A 12786-nucleotide genomic window follows, 5' to 3' on the forward strand; every position below is an offset into this window, starting at 1 on the left:
TGAATCTTGTTTTTAATTATGAACATATTACCATTTTGAGACCTATTGGAATCGGAGCTTGGTTTACATACGAGAATTTAGAAAGAGGCTTGATTTGTATTGCAGAACAGGTAATTACATGTCTTGGTAGCATCACCACAATTTCCCAATGTGTCGCTGATGCTTGTCTAGAGGAGCTGGCTCAGTCCCTCTTAGAAAACTTTTGACGTGGGTTGAGCCCAACAGGTACTCAGCAACATTCTTGACACCTGTCAGAAGCAGGTAGAGTGATTCCTTTTGCTTTGTCATCACCATGTCAATGAGATTGTGTGAATTGTCCCTTCTGGATGGCCCCGGACCTCATGAACTTTCAATGTCTCTAGAATCTATTACAGTCGTACCTCGGGTTACATACGCTTCAGGTTACAGACTCCGCTAACTCAGAAATATTACCTCGGGTTAAGAACTTTGCTTTAGGATGAGAACAGAAATTTGCAGCAGCAGCAGGATACCCCATTAGCTAAAGTGGCGCTTCAGGTTAAGAACAGTTTCAGGTTAAGAACAGACCTCCAGAAGAATTAAGTACTTAACCCGAGGTACCACTGTAATAGCCCACCACCATAAGCATTGCCATAATCATTTGGTAAGTCACCTCAGAACAGCAAAGCAGTGTATTGAGCAAATAGAAATGTTTGATACAGTCGTACCTTGGAAGTTGAACGGAATCTGTTCCGGAAGTCCGTTCAACTTCCAAAATGTTTGAAAACCAAATCACAGCTTCTGATTGGCCACAGGAAGCTCCTGCAGCCAATCAGACGCTGTGGAAGCCCCGTCAGACATTCGGGTTCCAAAAGAACGTTCGCAAACCAGAACACTCACTTCTGGTTTTGCGGTGTTCAGGAGCCAAAACATCCGAGTTTGGGATCCAAGGTACAACTGTATATAGATTTGTGGGAAGAATGGTTCAGTTTGCCAGGGTACTCAGTTTAATTAACATACAATTTTTTTTGTGTGGGGAAGGGCAATTTTTTACCACACTGCTTTCATCCTTAAAGCCACGTGTTGTGAGAAAGTTGTGCAATTCCTTTCAACTATTCATTTGGAAATATGTTGGTTGACATCCACCACCTCTAGGTTATCACCGTTATGATGCTTGAGTCTTGCAAGCAGCCTTCAGAAACACTACAAAGAAACTGATATGAAGATGAATTCAAACAGTGGATAATCAAGAATAGTACCCTCCCCATGTGATAATTCTTGAGTGGGTTGTGCAAGCAAAGATTCTAGGACAGCCAGTAAGGTGCAGCGAATTACAACCTCTAATGCAGATCAGCATTGCAAATGTGCAGATGTTTGGGGGTCGAGTTACACAACATGGTAGTGCAGATGAACAACACAACACACACTGTGCGAGCCCCGCGATTGTTGCCAGATAGAATGCTTGGCATTGATCACAATGCTGGCTCCTTTGTGCATCTAAATTACACCGACACAAACTCCCCAAGAGTTAATGTGTAACTCACACTGCTTTACATATCACCTATGCATCTGACCTTTTTGTCGGTTATGTATCTGAATTAAAAGCTCTCTACCAGCTGAGCATTCAGGAGAGAATGAGATTCTGAAAAAGGAGAGCCTGGAACTGTTTTTGCTCCTAATGGAAAGGTTATAGGGCCCGGGGCAACAATAGGGGTTTGTAAGGGATTGTGTTCCTCTTGAGTCTGTGAGCAAGAATGGACTGCAGTCTGCCTTCAGGCAAGTCTATCAACAATTCAATGTGCTGTGTGTAGTACTGGATCACAATACTCTTTAAACCATATTTCTAGCATTCCTGAATTCCTCTGGGTTTCTCAGAAACTCCTCAGGGATTCTCACTGTTTTTACTGAACTAGCATTACAGGAACATGTATAAGACCCCTTTAGCAGTAGAAAGGCATGCTATAAATGGTTCCAGCCATTGTGGTGCAGTGATTAGGCTGTCAGGACCTGGAAGACCAGGGTTCAAATCCTCACTCAAGCATGAGGCTCACTGGGTGACCTGGGCCAGTCACAGACTCTCAGCCTAATCTACCTCAAAAGGTTGTTGTGAGGGGAGAGAGGGAGAATCATGTACATCACCTTGAGCTCCTTGGAGGAAACAACAATGACATCATCATTGACATTAGAATCCAGCGCTGCATGAGGAAACTTCTGCTCATGCAATGGGACTTCATAATCTTTCCTACTGCAGTCCTCCATGTGCCCTCAAAGTGTGGAGGGTTGGAGAAACCCTATGGAGCACACTTTGGGGGTTCCTGGGGGCTGCAGGAGTGACAAGAGGTAGATGAAGTCCTGTTGCACAAACAGAAGACCTCTAGTGCAACACTGATGCTCACTAGGACCATGCAACTATTCTAGCTGAATTCCAGATCCCAAACTGAGTCAGGCTGATATCGGGGTGACTAAAAATGCATCCAGGGTGGGTTAAGGCAGCCCCAGATGACCCCAGGAAGGATTGGTTCCCCCTGGAATGGTTGGATGGCGAGGAGGGTGGTGATGAAGGAGACATAGGTGGCTTGCCTGAACTGTCTTCCCTCCTACCAAGCATGTGTTTAATTAGGGTTTAAAATAAGGTTACCAGATTTTTTTCAAATAATCCAGGGACACACTTGTTTTTTGAAAAGAGAAAAAAAAGTTATTAAAAAAGTTTTGTTTTTTAAATTAAGAAGTATTATCTTCTCTTCTGTGGTCTCCTCTGTCACACGGCCTTCCTCTGGGCCCCAGCCTGCTCTCTTGGAGTGCTAGCTACCATGGAGTAGGCTCAGGTTGGGCCTGGACTCGACCATGTGTCCTTGCCCTCCCGGTGCTCTCCTACCTTTCTTCCTCAGCAGCGGCAGTGGTGCGGCAAGGTCAGGGCACCCCTCTTTTTTCTCCTTCCTCTTTTTTTCTCTTCTTTCTCCTCCCTGCATCGGCTCCGGGGTTTTCCTGGCCAGAGCACCACCGGGCAGTCAGGTGGGTGACTGGGCGCTCTCGCTCCCAGCTTGATTTGGGTTGTGAGGGTGTGTGTCAGCGGTTCCACCAGTTGACGTGCTGGGCGTCCCCTGTTCCCCCTTGGCAGTGGCGGTGGCAGCGGCAGTCTCAGCAGCCTGGAGCCAGCCTGGTAGCGCAGTTGGCTCTGGCTGGCTTCAGGAGCTGCTCGCTACCATGGCGCCTGTCATTTTGCCTCACTGGTAGTCTCCATATGATGCATCTTGTGCCGTTGAACCAATCATGCAGCATTCATTCCCTACTAATAAATCTACAACACTTAAAATATAAATCCGGGGACATTAAATGAAATCCGGGGACATTCCAGGAACGGATTTTGTCCGGGGACAGATTTGTAAATCCGGGGACTGTCCCCGGGAAACGGGGACATCTGGTAACCATAGTAAAACTGTAATTAAATGTGCATGGGGGGGGGGGAGAGGAGGAGATTCAGGCAGACTGCCTACGTCTTTTCTACCCCCCTCCCCTTGACAGCATGTTTAATCACAGTTTTAAACCCCAATTAAACACTGTGTGAGGTTCTGTGATTTGATTTGGGGTCCAGGTGTGGGGCAGGTGGGCCCCGGATCATTCCAGGCTTGTTTGGGGACACTCCAAAGTACTGACTGAGCCCTGAGTCAGATGGGGGTGGCGGCACACACATTCCCAGTAGCTAGCCTTATTTTACTGAGATCACTTATTCCCTACCCTGCTATGGCCACAGTAATCTTTTCTGCGCCTTTCTCACGCTAGTATTGTATTATCATTCATTCTAGATTTTCAAAATATAGTTATGAAGCAGACATAGAGCTGTGGAGGGAGAAAGTAACAGAAGGATAAGGGAGAAAGACAGATGCATAATTTCATGTTTTCATTGTGCCTCGGTTGTCTATTTTTTCTCTGGTTTCATTATCCTAAGAACATTGTTCTTGTTTGTTTGAAGTCACACCCAAATTGTAGGGATCGGCTCAAAGTATTTTATTTTGCTCTGCTATGAAATGCATAAACATTATATTAATAGGGCCCAGAAGGCAAAGAATGGCAGACTTGTGTCTGAGAAGAACACGTTTATTCCAATATGAAGCCCAGATTAAAATTTCTTCATATGCTCATGTGAAAAATATTTTTAAAAAACCTTGTCAAAACATTGAGTCATCATCTTTATGATGTTGTTGTTTATGGCTGTGTGGAATATAGAGCCAGCTTTTCCTACTGTGGAATCTAGCCAGATTTAAGAGTAAATGCCTCCAAGATTTTCTGCTAGGAAAACTCTACCCCCAAGTGCCTTTGACTGACATACAAATTTACAAAACAAAAGCCTTGCCTTTCCAACTGGGATGCAAATCAGATTTTCTAAATTAAACACCTTGGGCTTTGAGATATGGACTTTTGTATACAGTGGTACCTCGGGTTATAGATGCTTCAGGTTACAGACGCTTCAGGTTACAGACTCTAACCTGGTTATAGACTCTAACTGACTCTAACTCAGAAATAGTACCTCGGGTTAAGAACTTTGCTTCAGGATGAGAACAGAAATCGTGCGGCGGCAGCAGGAGGCCCCATTAGCTAAAGTGGTACCTCAGGTTAAGAACAGTTTCAGGTTAAGAACGGACCTCCAGAATGAAATAAGTTCTTAACCCAAGGTACCACTGTACTGATTGTTGAAATATAGCAGCTATTAACTTCCCTCTGAGAGCTGACTGGGACTGCAATCCTATACTAACTTTCCTAGGAATAAGTCCTAATGAACTTGACGGGGCTTACTTCTGAGTAGTCATGAACAGAACTGCATGGTAAGGCTACAATCCTATACACACTTACCATTTAATTTGGTGGGGCTTACCTTTGAGTAGACATATGTAGGGTTGCACTATAAAAATAAACTAAAATCCCATCCCAGCACTCATTCAATCTAAAGTAAACTTTTATCACATATATGAGGAAAACACCTGCAAACTGAGAAGCTAAGACTGCTTCATTCAAAGTAATTGTTAACTGCTGAGATTCATATCAGTGTTTTCCCTCAAATACGTTTGAGGGGAAAAAACACATTAAAGAACTCTGGGAACATCGCCCTCCAAATATACATAGAACTTGAAAGTAACTGAGAGTCAAATGGCATAGATTTTGCCCCACAGAGAGAAGGTCCCCTTTTGCTGGGGAACATTGGGAATTGTAGTTTTGCAAGCGAGTGTGGAGAAGCTTGAGATCTCTAATAGAAACTGCTTCCCAAACTTCAATACCCAATATCCTTTGGAGGAAGCCATGACTGTTATTACGAGTATGGAAATGCTATAAATCAGAAATGTAGATTGGCCATAACACACCAACCTTTCCAAGGAGAGGATATCCTATAGTCAAGATTCTCTATTACATTCGTCTACTTTTTTCAGAATTCTTATTATTTTTTAAAGTTATATCGCATCCTCACTCCAAAAAGGGCCCAAGCAACAAATTACAAAGCATTATAAAAACCAAGGCTTGTTGGAAGAGGAAGGTATTCGGTAGGTGCCAAAACAAAACAAAACAAAACAAAACAAAACAAAACAAAACAAAACAAAACAGCAGAGACAGTGCTTGTCTAATGTTTAAAGAGAAGATAACGTGTTGGTGAGAGGAGAGACGTTGGACCATCCCTGGTGGAGGACCTTGGACCCATCCACTGCTGATTTGCAAAGAACCCAGAGGAGACAAGAACAAAGTGCTACATTGTTTCAACATATCTTCCCCAAAGCACTGTGATTGGAGACCCCTACTAAAATCATTCTTCCTGATTAGAAGCTAGACTTGTCAGTCACAAAAGAGCCCCACCTCCAATTCTCATGTTATCTTTTATATGGCAAACTTTGAGAGCAGGGTTTCACTTTTGACAATTGCACCCCCTGCATTTTTCTAAAAATCTGAATTTCTGAAGCACCTCAAATCGCTTGGGAGGCTCTTGCTTTTGTTCAGGTGTATCAGACAGATCTTGATTCAGACCACCCTAAATCTTTCTGAAGTAGCCTCCTATGGTTCACAATTCACCTGAAATAAATGCATGTCCCTACTTTATGACCCAGTCAGAGAGCGACAAATATTTGACAGTCATGTGGGCACTATCCTTGTGATGAACTACTTTTCACTTTCATCATAACTGAAAGCAGAACGTGGGAAACTCTACAGCTTTATGCATTTTTATTGTGATACAAATTTGGAGCTGAACCAAACAACCAGCCCAGCCCCCATTTATAATTTGACACAATTCAAAGCCAAGACAGCGCATTTTTAGTTTGGTCCTGCAAGTGTGCAATTGAATTCTCAGTGTCTAAATTATAGAGGAAACAGGTAAAATGATCTTCCTAGCATAGACATCTCCACCCCTTCACCCTCCAGTGGCAGGAAACCTCATCCACAGCTTACTGCACTACTAGCAAAATAAACAGAAATGCTTGTGCTAATGCTTTTCACACTGTGCACCCTGGTATTGCTTTAGAGTTTTCTTTCCTTTTAGCCCACCCAATGTCAAAGGCTCCAGATGGGCAACAGTGCACAGAAAATATGACTAGGTTCCAAATAGCTGCTTAGGCTGATATAAGAGACTTGAACTGTGGAAGGTTTTTTTTTACTCCCCCCTCCCTTTAAATAATAGACCACCATGCTGTGTCACAAATTCTCTTCCCTCAGTTTGAAATGCGGTTTGTCATGTGGCATGAAAGCTATGATTTTCATGAACAAATCTAAAGCCCCCTGCAGCTCATAGAACAAGTCTCACAGGGTTCAGGATGAGGGCCACACAGTGCTCGATGCCCTCAGACTCCTCTGAGTCAGTGGAGAATCACAGTTCTGACCTGTGTAGAAAAGGTTCCTGAGCTACCTCAGTTGGTTGAGCATCTGCCTTGTATGCAGAATTTCCCAGGTTCAAACCCTGGCATCTGCAGGTAAGGCTGGGAAAGAACCCTAAAATCATGAAGGCCACTGCTAGGGGACTGTACTGAGCTAGGTGGACCCATGGTCTCACTCAGGCAACTTCCTATGTTCCTATGACTCTTGATTGCCTGCTATCCAGGTTGTTCACATATGGCAATTTGCTTTGAAAAAAACGTGTGGAAATGAGACACGTGCCCTTTTGGGGGCAATGGAGAAGTGTGCTTGGCAGCAAATTCCCAGCAAATATTTATATGGTAAAAGAGGTATCAAAACTCAAGTTTTACAGGCAAAACAGAAGCTATTGTACTACAGTGGTGTTTTGAGATCAAAATACAGCAAGCCTGAAATTTATCTGCATTCAGCTTGTGCACATTCTGCTTTATGCATGTGGCAAAATAGAAAAAAAAGGGGGGGGGAAAGGAGTGGGGTTCTGGGAAAAATGCGTTTGGCAATCCCACCCACCATGTGTTTTGACTATATGCATGTTTGGTTTTAGGTGTGATCCCCAAAACATACCCCACATGTAAGTTGTGGACTTACTGTAACCCTTTGACAAGAGTTAGGTTTAGATATCATTATTTGCTCAGGGCTCCAATGAGAACTGGGCAAGAAAGGCTTGAACTTGCTTTGTTATTGAAACCAGAAATTCTATCTACTTTGGCACAGTAGCCTGTGTACACATGCATAGGCATTTTTCCCATGTAAAACTGTATTTATTTATCATATTTGTATGCAACCTTTCTTTTAAATTGTTCAGGAAGGCATAGATGGAGCTTACTTATACCATGTCAAACTATTTATCTGTCTAGTCTAGTATTGCTTACTTTGACTGGCAGTGGCTCCCTGGTGTGTCTGACAGTCTTTCATACTACTGTACTTGCTTCCTCACAATTAACACCAAGGACCTTAAGCATGCATAGCAGGTGTTCTACTACTAAGGTATAGTGCTTCCCGCAATGGTTGGACTCAAGAAAGCTGCCTTATACCTGTTCTCACTATTTGTCTATGTAACACTATCATCTGCTCAGAGTAGCAGCTTTTCATGTTTCAGGTAGACGTCTTGCACATCACCTGGTGTCTGATCATTTTCATTGGAGAGGTCAGGGAACTGAACCTGGGACATTCTGCATACAAAGCCTGTTTTCCATCACTGATCTGTGAGGCAGTGGCACACCCAAGGTTTCCTAGACTTCCCTGAGCATGGTTGAAAGGCTACTACTACACCACATCTTTCTCTTTGTACATAGGTAAAAATGCCCCGTGTAAGAACACTGTACACCTGGCATAAAGTTGCTCTGCAGCAGAACTACAACTGGCCAACTCAACATTTATTTCCATTAAAAAAACAGTAATTTAACAGTAAACTCCAGTTCTGCTAGCTAATGAGCGTTATATTAAATGTCAGACCCAGAATCTTATCCTCTCATGGTTAGGATGTAAGTTTAAAACTCCTGTGCTTATTATGTCATTTCAAAGGTGGTTAATTTAAATAAACTTTTCATTATCTGTTGATTTATGGCAGCTAAATGAATGCAATAAAGCTTCTCAGATCCTTTTCATGTGTGTTATTGACAAAAACACTCACCAAAAGAAATGTGAAAATCTGTCTTTGTAAACTTTAATCCTTGGCTTTGGCATGTGTTTTGAATTTAGCAACTCAACTGAAATGAACGTAACTACAGAAACTCAAAAAGTCAAATGTGTATATTTCATTACACAAAAATATTCATTTCATCACTCAGTGGTAATCATCCATGATTTATATGACCTGATTTCTGGGGTCTGACTTTATGTTCTTTCAGAGTTCAAGAAGATGTGGACGAGGGTGTCTGTATGAGAAAGCAAGCCAGAAATGGCAACATTTCTGATTTAGGTCATTCTTTCTGCAAAGAAATCCTTTGAAAGCAACCAGATGCAGTGTAAATTAGAGATGCTGTGAAAAATATTTGATTTTTTCCATTAAATAATGCTTTCCGGCATGCCAAGATATCCACCAGATGAGCACAAATCAAATATTTTCTCTAACATCTGACATACACACAAAAAGAGTGTGGATTTTTTAAAAAAATAGATATAGGAAAATTTCCATTTGCTATTTCTACATTCAGAACTTTGTCTGTCTCAAACTTACTCACAGTTTATCACAAACATTTTAAGCAGTGCTTGAAACCCTCCCCCCGTTCAATTGTTTTTTAAATGTTTGTGAATTGATTGAAATTGCCCCCCTCTCTCACTTGCCCCCAGTGACTTCATCACAAAGCCAAATCTGATTGGCTATGCAGACAAATCTAAAAGTAGCATTATCCCATTTACTACATTATCCCTGAATGTGTGGAATCATCAATAATCCAGAAATAAGGGGGGGACGGATGATGACACGACACAGTGATTAGATAGAAACAACTGAGCTAAACAGAGGTGGAAAAATGTGAGCATCTACAAAATCTAAGTATTTGAGGTGGCTGGGGAATAAAAGGTACTTTTGCTATTTTTATTCCAAAAAAACAACCTATTCAATTAATGTTTTATATTGCATAAATATAAAATGATTTAGGTGTGAAACTATCATTTCCCAATCCAGGAAAACAGTGTGTTATATAAATAACAGTTTTCACCTTGATTCTTAAGAAATAATTTGGATGCAGCTCACTCTGATATTCTGTGAGATTTGTTTATACACAAACACTCTGATTCATAAAACCTTGGGTATCAGATGTATGTATTCAGCGCCTGATCAGATATTTTTTTTAACCTTGCGCTCAGTTTTAAAAAATGTTTGGTGATTCATATGAAACAATAAGTACCAACTGCAGCAAGAACAGAAGAAAATATTTATCTGCACATTTACTTTATCTTTCTCATGCATTACGTTCTGGCAACCCGAAACCCTAATCTACAGTAGGAAAGGTTTGTGCACATCTGCACGATTACCTCCATGCTTGACAGCAATGCTTCACCATTTAACTGCTAAACCATTTAGCCATTTTTGAACACAACTTTTTCTTTTTCTTTCCAGAGGAATCAGTTTGTATTTAAAGAGCTGGAGGAAGAGCTTTGAATGCAAACCACTTTCTCCGCAGAGGGGAAAATGCACCGCTTTGGGGATCATTTTTCTCTCTGCTGGGACTTCAGGGGTGTTCCTGTAATTGTCAATCAGTTTAATCAATGGTTATAGGGAGCTTCTTTGAAGGTGCAGTCCCAATGCCAATCAGCTGATTGGTGCTGAAAGCAAGTCTCTAAAGGAGGTTGGTTTAACCATTGATCAGCTGGCTAGGAGTTACAGAAACCTCATTTGAACATTGACAGATGTCAATGACCTGATGCCAGCTGCTTGACAGGTGGGCAGTCCCACTTACATGTCAAAGTTGACCCATGTGGGAGAGTGTCCCCCTCTTGATTTAGCTAATCTTTCTTCCTATTTTAACATGTATCCCTGCCCCCAAAATTTATTTACAACTATAACAGAAAAAAGGAAGAGAAACAAAAATGAACAATAGTAGTAATGGGCAAATCCATTGCCAGCTGACATTGACAATAGTAAAATTCAGTAGGCAGTCCAAGTGTCCAAACAGGTGTCTAAATGAAATGGATGATTATAAGCCATATGTTCACACTCATCACCAGTAGATGAGAGATGGTGGATTGTTGTCTTTCTAGTCTTGCAGTATAAATTTCTTACACACCACAAGGATTCAGAATCTGGGTTTGTCGTCCATGTGTTAGTCTCAGGAGCACGGAATATAATTTAAGAGCGTGTGAATGTCTGCAAGTATCATTGATTTCTCCAAGACCACGTTGATATAAGCAATGATTTCTGACCGAAAAGAAAACAACACGGGATTTGCCCACATCATATGCCCCTAAGAGGCATTTTATTTTAATTTGTTCAGTTTAATAGTTCCGTGTTTTGTATAAACCTGTGTTCTTAGTGATGTGCAGGCTGTTTCTCCTCTGCAGAAATCCTATCTTCCATTCTGTGCTTGTGGAGTGTGTGGAACAAACTGCATATCATGTCTTGGCAGGGGTGTGTGTATCCCACTTCGCTGCTAGAAGCAAGATGGAAAGTGCTGTTTTGCCCTGCTGCAGCCAGCACTCCCACCACCACCTTCCTGCCCCTGCTGCCATTGCCTGCTCTGCTGCCGCTGCTGCATCAGCTGCCAGTGGAAAAGCAGCACCGTCATCAGCGCCAATTTGGGGTAAGTTCATGCTGAATTGGGGTCAGATCTTGCTCCAAAAGAACACAATCTTGCTAAAAATCGGTGCTGATGGTGGTGGCACTTCTTTGCCACTGGCAGAGGCAGTGGGGCAGGCAGAGCACCCATGGGCATGCTTCCTGTGGGGTTTCTGCTGCCTGAAGCAGTGGAATCACCCTGCCTAATGACTGGGCCGGCTCAGTCAGGTCTAGTTCTGTGATGATTACAGTGGTACCTCAGGTTACAGACGCTTCAGGTTAGAGATTCCACTAACCCAGAAATAGTACCTTGGATCAAGAACTTTGCTTCAGGATGAGAACAGAAATCATGCTCCGGCAGCCTGGCGGCAGTGGGAGACCTCATTAGCTAAAGTGGTGCTTCAGGTTAAGAACAGCTTCAGGTTAAGAACGGACCTCCAGAACAAATTAAGTTCTTAACCAGAGCTACCACTGTATTTCTAAACATATAAAACGGCAGGGATCCATGAGCAAAGGACTTAGAATCATAGAATCATAGAATCATAGAGCTGGAATAGACCACAAGGGCCATCGAGTCCAACCCCCTGCCAAGCAGGAACCACCATCAGAGCACTCCTGACATATGGTTGTCAAGCCTCTGCTTAAAGACCTCCAAAGACGGAGACTCCACCACACTCCTTGGCAGCAAATTCCACTGTCGAACAGCTCTTACTGTCAGGAAGTTCTTCCTAATGTTTAGGTGGAATCTTCTTTCTTGTAGTTTGGATCCATTGCTCCGTGTCCGCTTCTCTGGAGCAGCAGAAAACAACCTTTCTCCCTCCTCTATATGACATCCTTTTATATATTTGAACATGGCTATATATTTGAACATGGCTACTTGGATGAGGATGGGTGGGCATGGGAAGGGGCTGTGTATCCCTTCCCTTGCCAACTGTTTGCTCAAAACTGCACCCCAGCGTCTTGGCTTTCCTATCCAGAGGGAATAGGATGCAGATCATTCAGTATTTTTTTCTCTGCAGGTGAAAGCAATTATAACGGGGAAATATTCAGTGGGTGACTGGTCGGTGAGGAGAGAGTTAAGCAGCCCCTTTCTGCCCTTGGTGCCTTCACTCAGCCAAAAGCCACCTGAAACTTATTTGCAATAAAACACACAGAGAGACAAAAGATTCACTATGGAACAATGTAACATGCAGTTGGGATCCGAGAGCTTAATGCTTGCTCCCATGCTCTGTTTCCATATACACACTACGGCTGTGTGTAAACGAGCCCTCAGAAACATGAACCTGATTTAACCTAACTTTCCAATCTTAGTCAAAGTGTTACTTTACACAGTTTTCAAGTCAAATCCAAACAAAAGCTTTGCATGTGGATTTAGGCTTATAAATCACAGGAACGGTACGAGTGTGAAATATATATTACATGCAGGAAAACTATGTGAAAAGAACATTATTAAAGGTTGTTTCTCAAAAGTTAATTTATGGTTTAATTTATGGCTCTTGGGGAGCTCTAATTCTGATTCGTCGTGACTCCATCTAGGGCAGCAAATGAGGCAGACCACTTATATGAAAAAGAACATACATTTTATTTGTTATAAATAAATAAATATACATGAACAAAGGGCTGCCGTAAGGCTGCACCAAAGTTTATAAACCTGTAAATTTCCAGGTGATCCCTGACTTTAAAACCTAAGGCAGCAATCCTACAAACATCTGCCTGGGAAGTTA

Source organism: Podarcis muralis, chromosome 6 (genome assembly GCF_964188315.1).
Source record: "Podarcis muralis chromosome 6, rPodMur119.hap1.1, whole genome shotgun sequence".
NCBI lineage: Eukaryota > Metazoa > Chordata > Lepidosauria > Squamata > Lacertidae > Podarcis > Podarcis muralis.